Source organism: Mastomys coucha, unplaced genomic scaffold (assembly GCF_008632895.1).
Source record: "Mastomys coucha isolate ucsf_1 unplaced genomic scaffold, UCSF_Mcou_1 pScaffold21, whole genome shotgun sequence".
Taxonomy (NCBI): Eukaryota; Metazoa; Chordata; class Mammalia; order Rodentia; family Muridae; genus Mastomys; species Mastomys coucha.
The window spans coordinates 90880646-90905349 of record NW_022196904.1 but is presented as its reverse complement, the minus strand read 5'-3'; the positions used below and the strand labels follow the sequence as shown (position 1 = coordinate 90905349).

The window sequence follows — 24704 nt, the reverse complement described above, 5'->3', positions numbered from 1 at the left end:
TATATTAGACCCTGTTTCAAACAAACAAACAAAAACAAAACAAAAAACCTACAATCAAATAAAAAATAAACAAACAAAAAATAAACCCTTTTAAATAAAATCTTTATATAGAGCCTGGGATACAAATAAAAATAGAAGGTTTACATAAAGATATTTGGAGCTACACCTAGTTCCTATAGCTTTTGTAGAATGGAGTATAAAAATCACTGTCACCCCAAGCAGGAAGTGACACATGTCTGAAAGACCTGACAATAAAAATAAAGAGACAACTTTGAGAATTACTTTTGAGACATCTACAGAGAATTATAAGAATGAGGAAAGCAAAATTTTAGAAATACTTTAAATTTCTAGACTAGTACATGGATACCAAAACCAAAAAAGGTATGCATATGCAAGAGTAGTGACAATCCCTTTCACTGAGGATAGGATTAACTCAAACAAATATTAATACTGCTATCCTTACTGAAGAGGTTTTAAAAAGTTGAACAACAATCCAATTATCCTGAGACTCATATGTACAATTAATCTGCAGACACAAGTCTGTCTCACTTCAAAGTCTATCATATAAACCAGGCAGATTGAGAGTTAGGTCTTTAGGTGTCTCCTAGTTACAAGTAACTAAGAACTAGTGAAAATAATGTTTGGTTCTAAAGCCATAGGTCTAGGTACCACTTTGAAACAGTGACAATAATTAGAAGGTCTAAAATAGGATGACCATCCTCACTTATTTAAATGTAGAAGGCTAGTATATTAATTCGCAATTGAAATTTATTCATCTTCCAAAGCCTGCCTCACACAGCTGCAGTAAGTACCTGCATTGAGAGAGGAAACAGATAGTTTCTGCAGTGGATACATGCAATTGTAGACATTCATAACTGATCCAAGTGCTGGGAACAAGTAACTGTCAAAGTAAGTCATAAAGGGGTATGTATATAATCCCAAAGGTTCAAGGAACACTGTAGAAAAGGTGACAGAAACAAAGTCAGAAGGGTGGAGTGTGCTAGAATGCCGTCTTCAGGACATGACATAGCCACTGTACTTTAGAACTCATAGCAACTGTGATTACAGAGCAGTGAAAGATTGGGCCTGACATCTTGTCATGAAACCCCACCTCTCCTGAGGACCTATAGGCTATAGGATAATAATGTTAAAGGAGGGAGACATTTTCTTAGATAGTATAGCCACTGGTAAGGTACCCATGTTCCTAAAAGCTATCCTAAGGAAAATCAATGGGTCATTAAAAAAAAAAAAGACATTAAATTAGGAGGAGCTAGCTACAGGATCATTGGAGCGTAACAAGAAAGGGTAATAAAGAGTAAATATGATCAAAATAGTCAGGATGAAAACCATTATTAAGTATAAATTTATACCAATAAAAAGGAAGCAAGGGAGCAAGGAAGAGAGAGAGGGAGGGGACCTAGGCATGGGGGAGGGGACCATAGCACATGCCTTTAATCCCAGTACTCAGGAGACAGAAGCAGGAAGATGTCCATGAGTTCTAGGCCAGCCAGGGCTACATAGTGAGACGATTTCAAAGAAGGATGCAGGGACTTTTGGAAAAATTTCCAAAGTCTAAAACTTTCTTTCAGAAATGTGTTTCCATTTAGGAGTGTTTGCCAGAATGCTAATGACGACATGAGTATTACCAATAAAGACAGTACGAGTGGTTAAAAGAATGAAGGTCATTCATTTTCTGTCATCTTTGGTGCATATACATACCACTTGGGATGGTACTGCCCTCAGCAGAACAATCAATCAATACTTGTACCACTTACTGATCATGTGTTTGCCATTTGTAAAGTACTTCAAGTGTTCCTCACAACAGCACTGTAAGAAGGTATTATTTTCAGTTTACCAAAGAGAAAGTTGGTCAGAGAAATTAAATACCACAGTTAAAATAGCAATTAAAGCTCAAGTGTGCTAAAGCTCTAAGTTTGAAGCCAGCCTGGTCTACAGAGTGAGTTCCAGAACAGCCAGAACTACACAGAGAAACCCTGTGCCCCCCCCCCAAAAAAAGGGGTAAGAGCACCAACTGCTCTTCCAAAGGTCCTGAGTTCAAATCCAAGCAATCACATGGTAGCTCACAACCACCCATAATGAGATCTGATGCTCCCTTCTACTGGTGCGTCTGAAGACATCTACAGTGTACTTATTTATAATAATAAATAAATCTTTGGGTTGGAGGGAGCAGAGTCTGAGCAAGCAGAGTCTACTGGAGTGAGCTGGACCAACCAGGGCAAGCAGAGGTCCTAAAAGTCAATTCCCAACAACCAGATGAAGACTCACAACTATCTGTACAGCTACAGTGTGTACTCATGTACATAAAATTAATAAATAAATCTTAAAGAAAAAAAAGACCAAAACCTATGTGAATTGGGTCATGATACTCACACACACACGCACAGACACATACACACAGAGTTCAACATCTAATTATATACAGAATAAAAATCAAAATTCCTTAGCATATTTGGAGCCGAAGAAATGGCTCAGTGGTTTAAAGCACTTGTTCCTCCAGAAGACCTAAATTTGATTCCCAGCACCCACATGGCAGTTCACAACCATCTGTAACTCTAGTCCCTGGGGCTCCAACATTCTCTTCTGACCTTTGTTGGCCCACATATACATGCAGGCCTACACTCATACATAAAAAATAAAATCCAGAAAAAAAAATGTTATTCCCAGTTCTCTAAGGCCCAGCCTTCTAGTTTCCTCTGCAACCTCCTCTCCAGCTAATTCATGTCTTCTCTCCTCAGCATAGCTGGTGTTTTCTAGGTCTGTATCACTGCTTGTGAATCTACTGAAATGCCCTGTCCTCTACAACTCTTCAACTCCCATGTATCCTTTATATTTGACTAAAATGCCCTCCCTTCAGCTCTCCTAGTCTCTCCCACAATAAGGAACAGTTGTTCTTTCTTCCATATGGCCACTTACTGCTTGTTCCTGTGCATACTTCAGTTCACTCCCCTACTGGAATGCTAACTGTATATCTATCTGTTTCACCCAAATTAAGATCATAATGGACAAAAAATACTGTTTCACTCCCTATAACACCTGAACAAGGTAGCTCTTAAACAAAAGCTTGCTGGATGAACCACAGATAATTGGCCCTAACTTAGTAAATTCCTTCATTAGGCAGCCAGTGAAGCCAGTCAAATGTTTCTCTAATTATAAGTCATACACCTAGCATGAATAGGTAGAAAACAATTTTAATGCCAAAAGCCTGCAGCTTCAGGGGGCCTTGCAAGTGGAGTGTGTTTGCACAATCATGATGGAAAGGAAAGGGCACTGAGGCAAAGAGCAGAGATAGGAAGACTAGGACTATACTCCTCCAGCGCCACCTGAGCTCACTGAGCAGCCTAGTTTCCTGGGGTTATCTGCAGGTCAAAGGACAGAAAAACAACTGATTGGGCCACACTGTCTCTCCAGCAACTAGGCCTGCTCTTGGACATTTAACTTCTTTTTTTTTTTTTTTTTCATTTTTTGAGACAGGGATTCTCTGTGTAGCCTTGGCTGTCCTGGAACTCACTCTGTAGACCAGGCTGGCCTTGAACTCAGAAATCTGCCTGCCTCTGCCTCCCAAGTGCTGGGATTAAAGGCATGCACCACCACCACTGCCCGGCTGGACATTTAACTTCTAATTGTGGGTCCATAGGGCCTTTTCTCTAAATGAATCCTACTGTACCAAAGAACTCCTTTCCAAAAGGGCTCAGAGTTCACAACAGCAGAGAAGAAAGTCTCCCAAGCCTTGAAGTCACAAAATCCACACTATCTATCTGTTTTGATGGAAGCTGCTTCCCCTTCTTTAAACAATAGTCCTCCTAAGGAGCAACTTCTCCCAACCACAGCAAGTCCTGTGATTGTGTTTCAGGGCAGCAGTCCTGGGGCTGCTTCTCTTTAAACAGCAACTTTGTGCTTGATGATCCATCACTGGCTGCCAGCAGAAAAGTCACTATAATTTTAGGGGTAAAAAGAAATTCCACTGCTACCCCAGTACACTTTATACAGATACATCCCCTCTTCAAACTTTGAGTTTTTGAGTTTGTTCTCTCTCTCTCTCTCTCTCTCTTTCTCTCTCTCTCTCTTTCTCTCTCTCTCTCTCTCTCTCTCTCTCTCCTCTCCTCTCTTCTCCTCTCCTCTCCTTCCCTCCTTTCCCCCTCCTTCCATCCTTCCTTCCCTCTACCCCTTTCTTCCCTCTACCCCTTTCCCCTTTCTTCCCTCTCCCTCTCTGAGACAGAGTTTTTCTGTCTCTTGTTGGCCTGGACCTCACTTTACAGAACATGCTGGACTTAAACTCTGACAATCTTGTTGCCTTAACCTTCCTACTAGTGGAATTAAGGTAGACTCCATCACATCTGGCTGAGCACCTCAAACCTCTTATGTTTACCTGATTTTCAGATCTAAAACTTTTAGCATCTTGATACTCAACATAAAGATAAGAAAAACAAGCTGAGCAGTGGTGGTGCACGCCTTTAATCCCAGCACTTGGGAGGCAGAGGCAGGCAGATTTCTGAGTTCGAGGCCAGCCTAGTCTACAGAGTGAGTTCCAGGACAGCCAGGGCTACACAGAGAAATTCTGTCTTGAAAAACCAAAAAAAAAAAAAAAAAAAAAAAAAAAAAAAAAAAAAAAAAAAAAAAAAAGGAGAAAAACAAGACAGTAAGAAGAAGAAATTTGAATGCTTATTTAATACAATGCTTGGCAACAGGATCATTTGGCCAGACTGCCAAACACTTTATTTAACTAACCAATTTCAACTATTGTCAGGAGCATATAGATGATCAGATATATAACACTGGTATATGACTGGAATATTTGAATACATCCAGTTGTAGCCCTCTGTTTGTTCCATCTACCTTCAAACCTACAACTATTGAAGGAAAAGAAAAGAAAAGAAAAATCAGTGATTCTCCTACAATATGTGCTTGCAACCCTCTGCTTCAGCCTACTGGTGAGGACTAGCAGTCAGACTGAAAATGCTTCAGTCTTCTTGGTGGTTCTTCTAGAAATGGACCTGCCTTAGCTCAGTAGGCACAGCTTCCTAGAGGTATATGTCCTACCCTTCTTTTGACCCTTAAAGTATTTGTGATTTCAGAAGACTACCAGAAAAAAGGGCTAATTTTCTTCACTACCCAGTCACTTTGATCTTGAAACAAGAACATATATAGAATGAGTAAACAGGGAAGCAGCTCTATTCAAATACTTCCCCATCTTATTAAACCATATGAGAATTGTAAAAAAAAAATATGGAGCTATGTACCTACATTTTTAATCACTGCTTAAAACATTTACCAAAACTACCTTCACACAATATTCCATATGAGAAGCAGAAAGAAAAACTAAGTGTATAATAGTCAGCCATACCTTTTTGTCACAAAAAATAAACAGATAGATAGATAGATAGATAGATAGGTGTAGGTAGGTAGGCAGATTAGATAGATAGATAGATAGATAGATAGATAGATAGATAGATAGATAGATAGAGTTGGAAAGAAAGAAAAAGATAAGATAGATGAATGAATGGACAGACAGGTGGATGGATGGATATATAGAAGATATTTCTTTGCTTAATTCTTAGACACATGACATTTCTGATGGTTCTAAAAACTGAATCTACCCATTACAAGTGAAGACTGCTACCTTTAAAGATACTCAAAGATTGGTTCAGGGGCTGTAAAATTTAGTTCAGTGGTAAAGTTCTTGCTAGCATGCATGCTGTGGGTTCAATTCTGAGCACTGCTGTTAAAAAGAAGAAGAAAAGGAAGGGAGGAGGGAGGGAGAGAGGGAGGGAGGGAGGGAGGAAGGGAGGGAGGAAGGGAGGGAGGGAGGGAAGAGCAACAACTGCATACCAGAATAAATGTAAAGGCTGAGTAACACCATGATTTTGAGTGAGACAGACTTACAAATGGAGAGGACAGAGTATGTATGATATGTCACCATTATTCAAAACAAAAACAAAAACAAACTTGGCTTTTGCCTAGATGGCACCAAAAGCAAAGAAGCAAGAGAAGTAAGGTTCTGACCAATGTCAAAGGGAAGGTCTTAAAAGCCAAGAAGGTGGGCTGGAGAGATGGCTCAGTGGTTAAGAGCACTGACTACTCTTCCAGAGGTCCTGAGTTCAGTTCCCAGCAACCATATGGTGGCTCATAACCATGTGAAATAGGCATCCAATGCCACCTTCTGGTGTGTCTGAAGACAGTGACAAGTATATCCACATACATGAAATAAATAAACAAATCTTAAAAAAAAAAAAAAAAGCCAAGAAGGCAGTGCTTTAAGGTATCCACAGTCACAGAAATCCGCACCTACCTTCTGATGGCCCAAGACCCTGAAGCTCTAGCGGCCACCCAATACCCTCAATAAGAGCGCACCCAGAAAAAACAAGCCATCAAGGTTCCTCAACCCGAGTCAGCCATGAAGAAGACAGAAGACTTGTGTTATTGTGGATGCCAAGGCCAACAAGCACCAGATCAAACAGGCTATGAAAACACTCTATGGCATTGATATGGCCAGAGTCAATACCCTGATCAGGCCTTGACAGAGAAAAGAAGGCTTATGTTTAGCTGCCTCCTAATTATGATGCTCTGGATGTTGCCAGGAAAACTGGGAGTCTAACTGGCTAATACTAAATACACATCTCTCTCTCTCTCTCTCTCTCTCTCTCTCTCTCTCTCTCTCTCTCTCTCTCACACACACACACACACACACACACACACACACACACACACACACATCACATCACATTAATTTTGACTCTGGAAAAGTTCTCCAAGACTGTACAATCCAAGCTGTCTGTTTAAATATGAGGGAACTCCAGTCTACTGAAGTTAGACAACTGATCCCTGGTCACACCACTAATTTGCAGGAGTACAGAAACCCAGGTATACTTACTCCCTGCCTAAAAGACAAGCACAGGGTTATCTACTCAGCTTCCCCTTTCCAGCTTTTCACTGTCTTTTTCTTCTGGCAAAGGGATGGGAGCTAACACAGGGCAGTCATGCACACAGAATAGCTCCTATCATCCAGCTGAGAAATGTGCTTACAACCACAACATTTCTACAATGACTCTAACAGGTACAAGGCTATGTTTAGTGTCTGGCTCACGGGAGTTCGGGGCAAACTACTACACAGCATAGGCCAATGAAAACCTCTGGACATTCTCCCATAATTAGAAAAATGTATATTATATACTTCCCCCCTCCTACAGTACTTGTTTGTTTCATGACAGACATCTTGTAGAACCTAGATCAGGGGAAAAGCAGCAGAGAACCTGGGCAAAGAAAGCCAATCCGTATAAAAGCAGAGAAAGGGCAGGACCCATCTTGACTCACCTCCTGGTAGAAAGCCCCTGTTAGCCTGGACAGTAAGCCACAGCAGTGTGAACTTGAACTTGCCTCTGCTCAGGGAAGAGGCAAAGGGATGAGAGTGCTGTTCACTGCTGTATCCCACCCACTGTTAGGCAACTCAAGACTCCCATCATCCTAGGCGACCCTGGATCTCTGGATCATACAGCAAGAAGGGAAGAATGAGGGCCAGGCTGGTGGGGTGAGTCAATGACAGAGCAAGAAGAGTCACTGGGCAAAGAAACTGGCCTCCCGTGGCAAGAATGTCAAACCATACCCCCACTAGGTCAGCTTTTAGGAAGCCCTACCTGTGAAGATTCCAGAGTCTAAATCAGGCAAAAATCCCTCAGAAGTCTGTACACACTCTCCTTTTTAAAGGTGTCTCAATGGCTCAAAAGCCTTGCAGTATTTTTTCTCAAGCATCAGGTCTAACCTGTGTGGCCTAAGTTTCCCAGTCCACTGTATGGCCTCTAGCCACTAGTCACCCTTATTTTTCACTTTTCCAGAGCAGATGAAACTCATCCAGCCACTCTTATTTTTCTGTGCATGATTCTACCTCTGTCTCATTCTGATCCTTCAGTTATCCAAGAGGCACAAACAAACCTTCAGGTGTCAGGCAAGCCATAGGAATGAGTGTTCCAGTGAGCCATATGGCAAAATGAGGAAATGCCGGCCCCTCCAAAAGGCAGCCAACTATTTATACAATATTTTACTGTGATCATCGCAATAAACTTTTAAATAATTTTTAGTAGTTTTTCTGTCTCGCAAATGAGGAAAATTTTTCAAAGTTAAGCACCTGGCTCGATGCTGGCAACAGTTTCTAGAACTCTAGGAAGCTTAAACAAATATTCTCTAGCATCAGACTTCCTAGTAGAAAAGTGTGAATACCACAGAACTATTATTCATATTTCATGATATAAAACCTAAATAGTGTGATGGGAAGCCCAAATCATAGCTTACCTAAATAACCACGTGTCTTTCTTTCTGACCCTCTTTCAAACCCCATCATCCTGTCAAAGTTTTGCCCTAGTTATTCCAAGAGCTACTAAAGGGATCTCACAATTCCTAAAGGGTTTACAGATTAGACAACACAACCAAGTGTAAATTATACACTGCCTCGCAGAATTGCGCTTTGCTTCTTTGTGTTTTAGATTTAGGTTCCTTAACAAACCACCAAATATACTTATATATTTCCTCCACGTTGATTTTAAAAAAGGGTCTCATTTTGCTATGTAGTTAGACCAGGCTGGTCTTAAACTCACAGAGATGCACCTGCCTCCTAAATGTTGGAATGAAAAGAAGGCACCAAGTATACTATGCTCTAAATTGAATCTCATGTTTTGCTTTGTTTTGCTTTTTGAGATGGTGTCTCACCATAGAGCCTGCAGCCTGGAATCTGCTGTATAATCCAAGCTAGCCTCAAACTCCTGATCCTCCTGTCTTAGCCTCCCCAAGTACTAGGATTACAGCCATGGGTGTGAAAGACATGTTAAGGTCATAGTGCATCCACCCTGCCACAGGGCACCAAAAACTTAATAGTCTGAAAAACATATATCTCTGGCAAGGCACTGGAAGACATTCAAGTGGTCAGGTAAGTGTGCTGGAATATATGCAGTCTTACTCCTTACCAGACAAACCAGTCCTCAGCTGTAATAAGGCAGAAGAAATCTGCAAGGCTGAGTCACTGGCATTTCCTGAACTGACTTCAAAGAAACTGGACCTTAAATAAGACAGAAAGAAAAGGCAACATGGCACAGCTGCCAAGAGAAGCCTCAATGCAGGATCATGCTGTGCACTAATGCCACTCTTCCTCCTACAAGCATTAGATCATTCTACTTCTACCAAGTGGTCCCTTAGAGCGACTGACTACCTAACAGCCTAGCCATAATTTTGGTTTACTCCTCCCTTATCAATGACAGCCAAAATACTGCCTTTCCTAGTAGCTCCTCCCCCAGCTTATCAGAGGAAAGGGTGGAAAAAAATAGTCCCTGAAAACCTCCATTAATCAGGGTAAGATCTATAGTACAAGGGAGCATACTTCTCAAACCTCTCATGCTTTGCCTTTTACTAAAGAGTCAGAATGAGGGACTGGAGAGAGGGCTCAACAGAGAGGAGGGCTCTTCCAGAAGACCCAACAGTTCCCAGGACCCACATGACAGCTCACAGTCATCTGTAACTTCAATCCTATAGAAAATTCCATGCCCTTCTGACCAAGGGCACTACACACAGACATTCATACAGGCAAACAAGCTATACACTTAATTTCCCTTTAATTTTTTTATTTAAAAAACTCAGAATGAAGACCTATGACACCTGCTTGTCATACATTACAGAATTAAATTGTGAGAGAGGGAATGGTGGCACATGCCTTTGATCCAGCACTTTTAGGCAGAGGCAGGAAGATCTCTGTGAGTTAAAGCCAACTTATCTTCATAGCAAGTTCCAGGTTAGCCAAGGCTACATAGTAAGACAAACAACAACAAGCTAAGAATAATAAAAAATAAACTGTAAAGGATAAAACAGACATGGTTGCAAATGCCTGTAGACTCAGTACTTAGAAAGGTGGAGGCAGGAAAATCAGACGAGTCCAAGGTCATCTTCAGCTACAGAGTACGTTCCAGGTCAGCCTGGGCTACATGAGACCTTATCTGCAAATAATTAATTTCTTAAAACTATAAAAGACAGGCAACAGCATGCTTTTCTATATGATGGGAGAGATGTTAAATCTGGTATGGTGGCACATACATGTAATCCCAGCACTCTAGGGACGGCTTGAAGCAGGATTCTTAAGTCCAGGACAGATTAGGCTACCATGTAAAACCCTCTCTCAAAATATCATTCTAAAAAGGAAAAAGTCTGCTGTTATCAAGAACAAGTACATTTAACAGAATTAAGTGTAAATATATATGTAATTTAGAATAAAAGAACCAATCAAACACATGAAATGTAAAATGAAAGATTCTATTTAGGTTCATATGAAACCTGTAAGAAAAATATTGCCCATAGTGGAAAGGTTGTCCCTTGAACTCTAGATGGGACAGAGCTATCAAAGACATTTAGGCAGTCTCATGGTACTTACTAGAACATGACTCAGTGCCACCTTTGAAAAGCAAAGTCAAAGGAAGAAGGACCATAGGGGAAGGTCTTAGAAGTACAAGGTGTTGGGGCTGGAGAGACACTCAGCAGTTAAAAAGCACTGGCTCGGGGCTGGAGAGATGGCTCAGTGATTAAGAGCACTGTCTGCTCTTCCAGAGGTCCTGAGTTATAATCCCAGCAACCACGTAGTGGCTTACAATCATCTGTAATGAGGTCTGATGCCTTCTTCTGGTGTGTCTGAATACAGCTACAATGTACACACACACACACACACACACACACACACACACACACACACATCTTTTAAAAAAGAAAAAGAAGAACACTGGCTGTTCTTCCAGAGAATCCTGGTTCAATTCCCAGCACCTATACTGTGGCTACACTAGCTCCAGTTCCAGGGGATCCAATGCCACCTTCTGGCCTCCATAAGCAGTGTGTGAATGTGATACACAAATTTAACATGCAGACATTTAAAAAAAATGAAAAGAAAAGTACTTCTAAGACCTTCCACTATGGTCCTTCTTCCTTTGACTTTGCTTTTCAAAGGTGGCACTGAGTCATGTTCTACTAAATACCGTGAGACTGCCTAAATGTCTTTGATAGCTCTGTCCCATCTAGAGTTCAAGTGACAACCTTTCCACTATGGGCAATATTTTTCTTACAGGTTTCTTATGAACACAGAGACTGTCTGTCCTGTAAAAGACTAGAAAGGTTTTCATGGCCCTCCCATGAGAAAACAAAAACAGAGCTAAAGAGTGGCAGTTATAGGACATGTGACTGTGGTTTAACTCAGGAAGAATGGGGGAGTTCATGAGGCTCCACCCCTCCCTGAGAAACTAGAAGCAGTGACAGTTGTTGGGGAAGAGCCATAGTCTTCAGTGATACAGCTACTAGTAAATTACCCTTGCTTAATTAAGTAATATGCCCGAGCTCATGCAAGCAAGCCTAACTAATCTCCTTCCCTCCCCGCTCTCCCTTTCTCCCCACCCCCGTGTGTCTCTGTCTGTCTCTCTGTCTGTCTCCCTCTCTCTTTCTGTCTCTCTCTGTCTCTTTCTCTCTGTCTTATACACATAACTTCTTCCCTACTGTTAATTAGTGCTTCTTGATGATAGGAGTTGGTTCCATCAGTTTCTCAGTTTCTTTCTAAACTTCTAGAAGCAACCTTAAAGTGCACCTCGTTGGCTCAATCAGCTGGGCAGGCTTGCACTAAGACTGGTTACTCCAGGGACCTCCCCAGGAGCTCCTAAGAAACTACTGGCAACCAGGCAACATACACTCTCCAGAGAAGCTGTTCTATATCCCTCTAGACTTCTTGAGTCTGATAACCTTTCTCTGTTTGTTCCCAATTCTGGATGAGGAAGCCACTTAATATACCAAAACTACTTTCCTTAAGATTCCTTTGGCTTGTTAAGCCCTCCAACCAAGGCTCCAAACTATTTCCTTTATTGAGGTCACTCTTAAATAACTGGCATATGGTTTCTGTTTTGCTAACTGCACCTAACTGACACATAGATAAATAAACTGAGCTCAAAAGAAGGAAAAGAACCTGGTGTGAAAGGTTAAAAAGACCCTGTCTCAAAAAAAGGAGAGAGAAAGACAGAGGGAGGGAGGGTCTGCAGTTCAGTGCAGAGACCCTAGATTCAATATCCACTACTGCAAAAGCAAGCTAAGAAAGAAAGGAAAGGAAACCCTAAAGCTAGAAACCAACTCAAAGTTGCATTATCTCACAGCTCAACAATTTAGTAGTGTCAGAAATATATGACAGGGGGATAGAGAGACAGCTCAGCAGTTAAGAGTACTGCCCTTTCAGAGGACCCAGGCTTGATGCCCAACACCTACACCTACACTGTGGCTCACAATTATCTCTAACAACAGTTCCAGGGGATCTGAAACTACCTTCTGGCCTCTTTGGACACAAAGCACAAAAGTAGTGCATATGCATACACACACACACACACACACAAGCAAACTATCCATATATATGTATGTATATATACACATACATATGTATATATACACACATGTACATATGTATATATATACATATATATACACACATGTACATATGTATATATACATATATATATATATACACACACGTGTCTGTGTATATACATATATATATTAGTCTTTTACTAATTTATTGGGCAAAACACAGAAAGGAGTCAATGACGTACTGGCTCAGTAAGTAAAGCTTTTAATGACTCTTGTCTCACATTTGTGAGCATGTTAGCAAGTGAAAAAATGCTTTTATTCTTTCCAAAGGACAGAGTTCCAAATAACTATCACAGTTTTAAAGTGATTAAGATGCTGGGTGAATAGCCAAAGAATATTATCAAATAACAAATTCTCAACAACTTATCAAATGAAACTTTACTGAGACATAAGAGAATATGTGTTAGGAGTTAACGTGGCTAAAAATGAAACATCACAGAAATAGTTAAGTCCATAAACCTAGAACAGGCACTGAATACCAAGTGATTAGGTGAGCACACACTACAGACAAACTGGTATTTGAAGCAGCTTATAGCACCAACACATTGGCAGGACCGACGACAGGCAGGTCATTCAACCAAGGCATCTGGGAATAGGGAGGACCTCAGCCATCTTCTGCTTCTACTCCCTTGTGACTAAAGGGGAAGGGGAGACTCAGAGAGCTGACCGGCCTGGTCCTACTTCACCCAGCACAGGACTGACCAGGCCATCAACCACTGGTAAGTCCTCTATTCTATTTGACTTGACGTATTTTCCTGCTAACAGGATTATGATGAAAGAAAACAACAAACTTCATAGCATACTTCAGTATTACATTTATTTCACTGGAGGTGACTCTTGGGCCTGGGCATGGACACACTTTTAATAAATTTCAAGGTGATAAGACTTTTTTTTTATTTTGTCTTTATTTTTATTTCCATTTTATGTACCTGGGTGTACGTATGTATGTATGTATGTATTTATGTATATATGTATATACACATGCAGTGCCCACAGAGGCCATCAGATTCCCCTCGGACTGGAGTTATAGATATTTGTAAGCCACAATATGGGTGCTAGGAGCTGATCCCTCATCCTCTAGAAGATCAGCAAGAGCTTTTAACTACTAAGCCACCTCTCCCAGCCTCTGCCCCTTTTTAAATTTTTAAGTTAAAATTTAAAGGGACTATAGAGATGGTTCAATGGTTAAGGCATTGGCTGATCTTCCAGAGGACCTGGGTTTGATTCCAGCACCCACACCCATAACTCTCTATAACTCCAGTCTTCTTCTGAAGAACTCCAGTCTTCTTCTGAACTCCTTGTATACCAGGCACACATGTGATATATAGACATATATGCAGACAAAACACTAAGACACATAAGATAAAATAATTTTTAAAAAAGAAATACATGGCACCCTCATAGGTCTAGTTTACTTCTTTTTTTTTTCTTTTTTCTTTTTCTTTTACTTTTTTTTTTTTTTTTTTTTTTTTTTTTTTTTTTTTTTTTTTTTGGTTTTTTGAGACAGGGTTTCTCTGTGTAGTTCTGGCTGTCCTGGAACTCACTCTGTAGATCAGGCTGGCCTCGAACTCAGAAATTCTCCTGCCTCTGCCTCCCAAGCGCTGGGATTAAAGGCGTGCGCCACCACTGCCCGCTAGTTTACTTTTTATAACCTTGGTTTGCCTGGCTCTCTATATAGACCAGGCTAGCCTCAAACTTATTGACATTTGCTTTAGTCTGTCTCATAAGTGCTAGAATTAAAGGTGTGTGTGCCATCACTCCAGGCCAGTTACATATCCTGAACCCACAAAAGTCAATGAGATCACTGTGCAGAGGCTGAGACTCAAAATTTACTCTTAGCAGAAAGATAGGCTATGAAAAGAACCTTTCCATGAGAAGATAAAGAAGCTTGTCTTGCTGATCTAACAAAGGAGGAAGAAAATTCCTTCTATCTATTCAAAATCACAGGTATGTACAAGAGTCTATCACTGGTCAAATTTACATAACACTTATGGCCTGGAAATTAACAAGTAAAGTAAAATTACACTTTTCATCCTAGGATCAAAACATTGATCCACCCGGTGGTGGTGGCAGTGCACGCCTTTAATCCCAGCACTTGGGAGGCAGAGGCAGGCAGATTTCTGAGTTTGAGGCCAGCCTGGTCTACAGAGTGAGTTCCAGGACAGCCAGGACTACTCAGAGAAATCCTGTCTCCAAAAATAAACAACACTGATCCATTCAAGAGAAGAAAACACAAAACACAAAAACAGAATGAGGGCTGGAGAGATGGCTCAGTGGTTAAGAGCACTCACTGCTCTTCAGGAGGTCCTGAGTTCAAATCCCAGCAACCACATGGTGGCTCACAACCATCTGTAATGAGATCGGATGCCCTCTTCTAGTGCGTCTGAAGACAGCTACAGTGTACTTACATATAATAAATAAATAATCTTAAAAAAAAAAAAAAAAAAAAAAAAAAAAAGAATTCCTAAAATTATAAAAAACAAAACAAAACAAAACAAAAACAGAGAATGATGCTTAGGATGTTTAGGAAAACATGAATTATAATTACAATGAGACAGACTATACTTGTGTAAGAAGTAAAAAATAGGGCTGGTAAGACAGCTCAGTAGTAAAGGCACTTACAACCAAGTCTGAGGACTCAAGTTCTATTCCTCAGAATTCACAAGGTAGAAGGAAAGAACCATGTCCCTAAGTTGCCTCTGACCTCCACACATGTATAGTAACACACAATCAATCAATCAATGACAGTTTTTTAAAGAAAGGTAGCAGAAACCTAAGATACTAATACCAAATACTGGCAAGAATATTTAGCAGCCAGGCAGGCTGTGATGGCACATATCTTTAATCCCAGCACTTAGGAGACAGAGACAGGAGGATCTCTGAGTTCAAGGCCAGCCTGGTCTACAGAGTTCCAGGACAGCCGGGGCTATACAAAGAAACCCTGTCTGGAAAAAACAAAAACAAAAACAAAAAATAAACATATTTGGCAATTCATACACTATATATTTAGCTTTCATACACTATACAATATTACTGAAATACAAGACAGTATAACCACCTTGAAAAACTTGGTAATTTCTTTACAAGTTAAACATATATACATGACATACAAAAATCCAGCCACTCCACTCTAAAAAGAAATGAAATACATGACTATTCAAGTATTTGTACATGAGTGATCAAAGAAATCTTAGCCATAACAACCAAAAAGCACAAATACTGATGTCTATCAGTAGCAAATCAGCTGGGAATGTTGCCCAGTGGTATAGCACTTGCCTATTTTGCTCAAGGTCCTGAGTTTGAGCCCCAGCAAAGAGTAAAAGAGAAAGGTTTTAAGGGCCAGGGTATAGCTCAAGCTCAGGCTCAGTTGTCCAGCATGAGACCCCAGGTTCTATTCCTAGTAACAGGAAAACAAAAACAAAAAGGACAAATTCGATATTGCTATACAATGAAATACACCTAGCAATGGAATCTAACAGACTACTGATATATTCAATTAAAAAAAATTTTAAGAAGAGCTCGCTCCTCATACCTGGAGTCCTAGCATTGGGAGGCGGAAGGAGGAGGATCCAAGCATGTTCACAGTGAGATGGCCTGGGTGACCCGAGTTCAGCTCCCTGAAATCAATTATGGGTGAAAGGAGAAAACACTAAGAAAGAAGCTGCCACTTGACCGCCATACCTCCACTGTGGCATGGGTACTCACACAAACAGATACAAACACTAGAATGAATTTTTGAAAAATGTTTTAAAATTAGATATTAAAGTCAGGCTGGCCTATATAACATGTTCCAGGTCAGCCAGGGCTACAGAGCACTTAGTCAAAAAAAAAAAAAAAAAAAAAAAAAAAAAAAAAAAGAAGAGGAGGAGGAAGAAAAGAAGGAGAAGGAAGAGGAAAGAAAAATGTTACAGGAGAAGCCATATATATATACATATATATATATACATATATACATAGAATTATATATATATATATATACACACACGTGTGTGTGTGTGTGTGTGTGTGTGTGTGTGTGTGTGTGTGTATAATTCTAGAAAAACAATCTGTACTGACAAACAGAAGACTGGTGGTTTCCCAAGACCAGTTTAAAAGAAAAGATCTACTATAAGAAAAATGAAGAAATTTCTGAATGTCTCAGAAAATGTCTTGTGTGCAACAAGTTTTCCCAGCTGTATATAGCTATCAAATCTTAAGTGAAATTTACTGTATACAAATTAGAGATAAATAAAGGTGATTTTTAAAATTTATTTGTTTTTATCATATGTACACAGGTGTTCTGTCTGCATGTATGTCTGTGTGAGGTGTCAGATTCCCTGGAACTGGAGTTACAGACAGCTGTAAGCTGCCATGTGGGTGCTTGGAATTGAACCTGGGTCCTTTGGAAGAACAGCCCTTGCTCAGCTCTGGTTAGGCATCTGAGGTAGGGCTGTGTGCGCATCCTAACAATTCTACAATCCTTAGTTCAAGACATTCATCCCACTTCCATATTTCACAAATAAAAATAAACTTCCAGGGCTGGAAAGATGGCTCAGTAGTTAAGAGCACTGACTGCTCTTCCAGAGGTCCTGAGTTCAATTCCCAGCAACCACATGGTGGCTCACAACCATCTGTAATGGGATCCAATGCCCTCTTCTGGTGTGTACTCATATACATAAAATAAATAAATAAATATTTAAAAATAAATGAATGAGGCTGGGTGGTGGTAGCAGTGCACACCTTTATTTTTTTTAAATAAATACTTTTTTTTAAGATTTATTTATTTATTATATGTAAGTACACTGTAGCTGTCGTCATACACACCAGAAGAGGGCATCAGATCTCATTACGGGTGGTTGTGAGCCACCATGTGGTTGCTGGGATTGAACTCATGACCTTCCGAAGAGCAGTCGGTGCTCTTCCCCGCTGAGCCATCTCACCAGCCCCAGTGCACACCTTTAATCCCAGCACTTGGGAGGCAGAGACAGGCAGATTTCTGAGTTCGAGGCCAGCCTGGTCTACAGAGTGAGTTCCAGGACAGCCAAGGCTACACAGAGAAACCCTGTCTCGAAAAAAACAAAAATAAATAAATAAATGAATAAAAATAAACTTCCAAATAGAAATGTTTCTTAGTGAGCCATCAGGTAAAATCTCGCTCTAAGAGAGTAGGACTGGCTTTAGACTAAGATTCAGACCTTACAATTAGTCATCACGTGCTTGAACTTGGACCAACAAAAGAATCTTTTGTGCTTCTTCCTCTAAAGGAGAAAAATACCACCAGAAACAGAACACATCTCCCCACTCCTGTCCTGAAAGCTTCAGAAGCTTGATCTGAACACGCACCCTACACAGAGACAGGGCAGAAAGCACCCTCACCCCCTTCCTCACCAGCAAAGCTTCCTGCCTATAACAGAGACCTGAGGGTAGGAAGACTTGACAAACCCAGGACTTTGGAAACAAAAGACTAAGCCACAAAAAAAAAAAAGAAAGATATAAATAAATATGGATTAAATCAAGTTAGTAAATTATGTTTTCGGGAGGCAATTTCCCTGTCTCGAAAAACAAAACAAAACAAAAAAAAAGGATAGTTGAAATTAAAACAAATACCATCACCAAAAAATGGGCTATAGTGCTTGCCTAGCATGCACTGAAAGACCAAACCTACTCCATCTTGGGACCGGCTTCTATCTTAAAAGAAAAAGAGCCTGAGACCTTAATCTGTAGCTGAATCTAAGCTGTACCCAAGTACCAGGAAGGACCCAATGGCTTGTCCTTGGCCCATACCCTAGAGTCACTCCCTAGATACTTCCTAGCAATAGCCAATTAAGATTAGTCTGACTGTCTCAGTGCCCACCTGTCAGCTTACAACAGTCATTCAACTAGATGCTTGCCAGACTGTGAACCCCTGCTTACTAGACATTTCCTATAAAACCTTGTCCTGCTAAGGACTTGGGGCTGTTTCACCTGCCCATCCTGCTGCATCAGGGTCAGATGTGAGTGAACCCGAGCTTAAGCTTGAATAAAAGAGACCCTTGTGCAGTCACATCAGAATCGGCTCCTTGATGGTTTCGGGGTCTTGAGAACAGGCACAGGCACAATATTTTGGTGTTTGGCCAGTAAAACCTCCTCGACTCCCAGGACTAACAACCCGAAGGATCTTGGTAATTTCTGTTCATAGGTTTGTGTGTTCTCGCAGCACTGTGGTAACTTTAGTAACTTTAGTTCCTGGTGGCACCCAGGTAGCTTTGGTTCCAGGTATCTGCATAGCACTATGGTCTATGTCTGTCAGTGTGTAATTCTGTTCTATTCCAGGTCTCTTGCACAGCGCTGTGAACTTTGGCTTAGGGTGTCAGCGCTGCAGTCTGTGTCGTTGTTTGTACGTAAACTGAGTGGTGCCTTATCTGTCAGACTTTGAGAATTGGCTTTGAATCTGTAATTGTGGTCAGAGATAGCAGAAGCTGATGCATTGAGAGGCCACAACCACACGGAGCTGGAAGACCCCAATCAGGAGACCTTGGTGTGTCTCAATCTAGGATTGGATGCTAGGCTCAGAGAGCCGTGGATGCCACCTTATGGTTATTTCTTGTTCCTTCCTGACAGAGAGAAGAAATTTTCTTGTGTTTTGGTTGTTGTCCTCACTGTCAGGACTAATTGTCTACCCTTGAGTTTCTCATTACAGGGCGACTTTGACTCTGATGGATGCTAACATGGGACAAGCATATTCAACTCCACTAAAATTGTTTCTTGGCCATTTTAAGGATGTTGAAACTAGGGGACAGAATCTCTGTCACCATTGGAAAAGATAAACTAACCACATTTTTGCAAGTCAGGATGGCCCGCCTTCAACACTCGCTGGCCCCAGGAGGGATACTTTCACCTGGGAATGGTCCAAGGGACCAAGAAAGTCATTTTCAAACCCAAACTTTGGCCACCCAAATACTTTGTAGTGGTCTAGCAAGACCTCCTAGAGGACTGGCCCTCTTGGTTTAAACTTTTTCTACCCAGACAACAGGCAGAAGTTTTTGTCTTGGCTAGCAAAAAGCCCAATGATACAAAGGAAGAGACACTGGACCACCCATCTCCTTCTGGACCATCCGTCTACCTGGTCCTTCAAGGAAGAATGGAGGAGGATATTATCTTTCTATCCTCACCTTCTTCTACCCCTCAGAGGGAACAGCATTTGCTACAGGCAGGGAAAGTGGGACCTGCTACAGGAACACGAAGCCACCAGGGGCTGCCTCTGGAGTCTGAGTCTGTCGTCTTGCCCTTACACACAGCAGAGACAGCCAATGATCACTATTAGCCCTTCACCACTAGTAACCTGTATAACTGGAGGACTCAGAACTCCCCTTTTTAGACAACCCTCAAGATTTAATTAATCACTTGGAGACAGTCCTCTTCACCCACCAGCCCACTTGGGATGACTGCCAACAGCTTTTTCAGGTTCTCTTCACCACAGAAGAGGGACAGAATCTAGACAGAGACCAGGAAACTGGTTCCTGACCCCACGGGAGAACCCACCAATAACCAAGCAGCTACTGATAATGACTTTCCCTTAACTCACCCAGATTGGGACTTTAACACTGTTGAAAGTAAGGGGAGATTCTTGGGCTACCATCAAGCTCTGTTGGCAGGTCTCAAGGCGGCTGCATGATAGCCCACTAACATGGCCAAAGTATATCACATTAGTCAGGAAGATAATGAGAACCTCAAAGCTTTCTTAGAGAGGGTCACGGAGGCATTCCGACAATACACCCCCATGGATCCTAAATCACCAGGAGCAAAAGCAATGGCAACTCTAGCCTTTATTAACCAGGCAGCACCAGTTATCAAGAGAAAGCTCCAGAGGGTTGAGAAGTTAGGAGAAAAGGGTCTGAGAGACTTAGTGATAGTGGCAGAGAAAGTGTTTAATGGAAGGGATGGTACAGAGGAGCAGATAAGGCAGGAAAACAAATGGACTAAAGACAGGTGAAAGAGCAGAGGCAACAGACAGACTCTCAACCTGGCAAAGATCCTGCTGGCAGCCACAGCCACCAGAAGACCGTAGGAGATGCCTGAAACAGATGGCTTCCAGAGAAGGAGGTATGAATCAATGTGCTTATTTTTGTTTGTTTGGTTGGTTGGTTTTGGTTTTTTGAGACAGGGTTTCTCTGTGTAGCCCTGGCTGTCCTGGAACTCACTCTGTAGACCAGGCTGGCCTCAAACCCAGAAATACGCCTGCCTCTACCTCCCAAATGCGGGGTTAAAGGCGTGTGCCACCACTGCCTGGCCCAATGTGCTTATTGTAAAAGCCACGGGGCCAGGGAATGCCCCAAGAAAAAGAAGCCTATTCAAACCATGGCCTTAGAAGATGGAAACAAAGAGGAAGAACAGGAGGATGGGGTTGAAACCCCCTCCCCAAGCTCATAGTAGCCTTAAAAGTAGAGGGGAGCTGGGCAGTGGTGGAGCCAGGCAGTGGTGGTGCATGCCTTTAATCCCAGCACTTGGGAGGCAGAGGCAGGTGGATTTCTGAGTTCGAGGCCAGCCTAGTCTACAGAGTGAGTTCCAGGACAGCCAGAGCTACATAGAGAAACCCTGTCTGGAAACAAAACAAAACAAAACAAAAAAAGTAGAGGGGAAACCCACCAGCTTCCTTGTAGATAGTGGAGCTCAACATTCTGTTTTGCTGAAGCCTGAAGATAAAGTCTCTTCAAAGAAATCCTGGGTCCAAGGGCCAACAGGAATTCAGCAATATTCGTGAACTACCTGAAGAACAGTGGACTTGGGGGTGGGCAGGGTACCTGTTGTACATGAATACTCCCAACCCTCTTGGGGAGAGATTTGTTGACAAGAATGAGGGCACAACTACATTTATCCCCAGAGGGAACCAAACTATTAGATTCAGAGGGGAAGCCTATTGATGTCCTAACCACCACTCTGGCTGAACAGTATCGGCTGTTTTTTAGGCCTTCCCCACCTCAGAGGATGAATTACTACTTGGTTAGATCACTTCCCCAATGCTTGGGCAGAGAGCATCGGGAGGAGACGGGACAGCTAATCATCAGACCCCAATTTGGAGTGAGCTCAAACAGGGGGTAGAGCCTATAAAGGTCCAGTACCCCATGCCCCTGATTGTCAGGGAAGGTATAACCCCCCATATCAGGAGACTATTAAATGTGGGGATCCTGCGACCATCTCAATTAGCCTGAACACTCCCCTTCTGCCAGTCAAGATGCCCGGAACTAATAATTATAGACTGGTACAAGACTTAAGAGAGGTAAACAAGCATGTTATGGAGATCTATTCAACATTCCCTAATCCCTACACCCTCTTGAGTGCTGTTCCGCCTGAGTGCAAATGATATATGGTGCTGGATTTAAAGGATGCTTTCTTTAGCTTACCCTTGGCACCCAAGACCTCTCTGTCTTTGAATGGTACAATCAAGAGCTCAGGATTAGTAGACAGCTGATTTGGACCCATCTGCCCCAAGGATTTAAAATCTCGCCTACCATCTTTGATGAGGCCCTCCATGCTGACCTGAGTACAGAGGCCAGTACCCTAACCTGACTCCTTTGCAGTATGTGGATGGCCTCCTGGTGGCAGCAGAGACAAAACAGGAATGTCTGAAGGGAAGCCAAGACTCCCCCACCTGGTAAGGGAATCTTGGGGTCCGCTGAATTCTGCAGTCTATGGATAGCAGGTTTTACAAAAATAGCTAAGCCACAGCCGGGCGGTGGTAGCACACACCTTTAATCCCAGCACTTGGGAGGCAGAGGCAGGCGGATTTCTGAATTCGAGGACAGCCTGGTCTACAGAGTGAGTTCCAGGACAGCCAGGGCTACACAGAGAAACCCTGTCTCGAAAGACAAAACAAAACAAAAAATCAAACAAACAAACAAACAAAAATAGCTAAGCCACTATATGAGGCTACCAAAGGGCCCCTGAGAGCTTTGTGTGTACAGAGGGACATCAGAAAGCCTTTGACACCTAAAGAAGGCCTTAATTTCTGCACCAGCCTTGGGGCTGCCGGATGTGACTAAGCCCATCTCTTTGTGGAAGAAAGATCTGGGATAATAAAAAGGGGTACTGAGTCAGACTCTTGGGCCCTGGCATCAACCAGTGGCCTACCTCTCAAAGAAATCAGACCTATTAGCCAAAGGCTGGCCCCCTTGCTTATGCATTATTGATGCGACTGCCCTCTTGGTCAAGGACACTGGCAAACTGACATTTGGCCAGAGCCTACCCACCACTATGCTCATGCTATCAAAGGGGTATTTAAACAGTTCCCTCCAAACCCCAATCTATGGCTCACCAACTCCAGAATGACTCATTACCAGTCTCTCTTCTTAAACCTCCCTAGATATAAAGATTTTTCAGGCCCCAACTTCCCTAAACCCAGCAACCCTGCTGCCTGACCCAGACCTCAGCGGGCCACTGCATGACTGCTTGGACATTCTGGCCCACATCCAGACCAGATCTTCAAGACACCCCTTTGATAGATGCAGTGATAATATGTTTCACTGATGATAGTAGCTTCATTCAGGAGGGACAGAGGTATGCTCCTACAGCAGTGGTCCCAAACACTGAGATCATATGGGCAGAGCCACTCCTGGCTGGAACATCTTCCCAGAAAGCTGAGAAGATTTGGTTAATAGCTCTAACCAAAGTGTCAGAATTGGGACAAGACAAGAGACTTGATACTTACACAGACAGCCTGTATGCCTTTGCTTATATCCACAGGGCTATTTAGAGGGAGAGAGGCCTTCTGATGCCAGAAGGAAAGACTATCAAAAATAAAATAAAGAGGGAACCTTCTCTCTACTAAGGATCCTATAGGGCCTAACCAGTTGTCCATCATCCACTGTCCAGGGCATCAAAACAAAAAAGACCCCATCTTAGAGGGCAACAACAAGGCAGATGAAACAACCCAGCAGCGGGCCCTAGAAATAAGGCCCCTCATGCTTGATTGCCCTAGACCCAGGAGACCCCCACACTCTCCCACCAGCTGACATACACTATAGAGAATGTGATCTGGGCAAGGAACCTACCTATGTCTCAATGTCATAGGGATGGTGGAGGACAACAAACTAATTGTACCAGAGGAAATGAGTAAGCTAGGCTTCTATTCCCTTAAGCCCAAGAAAGTGCGACATTCCAAGACATACAGCAATGACCATGACATACTCAAGTCTTGAGTCACCATCAAGACAAATATATATTCGCTACCTAGAAAGGCAGACAAATACGGAAAAAGATTCTAGTAAGACAGATGACAAGTGTGGTCCCAGAAGTAAGCAAAAGAGGTTACCCAGCCAGGCATGGCTCTGCACACCTTTGATCCCAGAACTTGGTAGGCAGAGACAAGCGGATCTTTGACTTCAAAGCCAGCCCGGCCTATAGAGCGAGTTCTAGGACATTCAAGACTGAAAGGAGAAACCTTGTCTTGAAAAATACAAAAACAACAATATCTTACATTTGTACTCTTGAAGGTGCTTGCAAAAACAGTGTGATCTGATTTGCTCTCACACCCAAGAAGTAGGTAAGGCAGGTAAGTTCATAGTTCACATAGAAAGTGCATTCCAACACAGTCCCTTCCCATCTTTATGTTCAGCGCTCAACACCCCCAAATATAACAAAGCTCGAACCAACTGCAGCCCTTACTAAAGTAAACATAAGCCTCTGGGTCGCCACCTATAAAACATGAGCAAGGTTGTTAAAAAAATTAAAAAGATGATCCTCATATATCAGCAAAAATATCAGAAACACTGGAAGCTAAGAAGATGCCACTGCTGCTATCATTAACAATAAACAAGCACCTGGCGTAACAGGACCCTCAGGTTCAATCCTTTGAATATTTCACAACCCCCATGCCCTGCGATCCTCAACCACAATCCCACACTAACAAGCCCCCAAGCAGACCCACCCCCTCGAACATTGCCGGCTCCCACAAACCTGACCCCGGTAGGTTCTCCTTTCACCCTCGGTTACGAAGACCTTTCTCTCGCATCGGAGTGGTCAGCAGCACCCCTTCTAGGCCTAGTCATCCCGAGAGCACACAGGCCGCAAGCCAGCCAAGGGCCCGTGCCGGTTACCTGGCCGCGCGCAGCTCCGCCACGAGCCCGTCGGACTACACCTCACCTCAAGTTGTTTCTCGCACCGTGAAGACACAATTAGTTTAAACTATGATCCCGCCCCCTCTCGCCGCCCTCTCATTGGCCCCAGTTGGCTGTAGTTTGCCGGGCACTCTGGCGGACCCGGGAAAAGGAAGTACAAGGGCCACTGTAAAGGGGAAAAAGGGGGTAATACTACTTCCG

At 42.4% G+C, this 24704-nt stretch overlaps 1 protein-coding gene across 5 annotated transcripts in view; it reads right to left on the bottom strand.

The window, feature by feature from the left end:
• The window catches only part of Numa1 (nuclear mitotic apparatus protein 1), a 74824-nt gene extending 50155 nt beyond the window's left edge, over positions 1-24669 (bottom strand). For 2 of the 5 annotated variants that reach the window (XM_031387606.1, XM_031387614.1), the window contains exon 1: positions 24483-24652. The gene's annotated coding sequence lies outside the window, so the exon portion shown is untranslated. Of the gene's footprint in view, positions 1-24342 lie in introns of all 5 variants that reach the window. The other 3 variants (XM_031387611.1, XM_031387608.1, XM_031387613.1) reach the window with 3 other exon arrangements.
• Between the last annotated feature and the right edge of the window lie 35 nt (positions 24670-24704).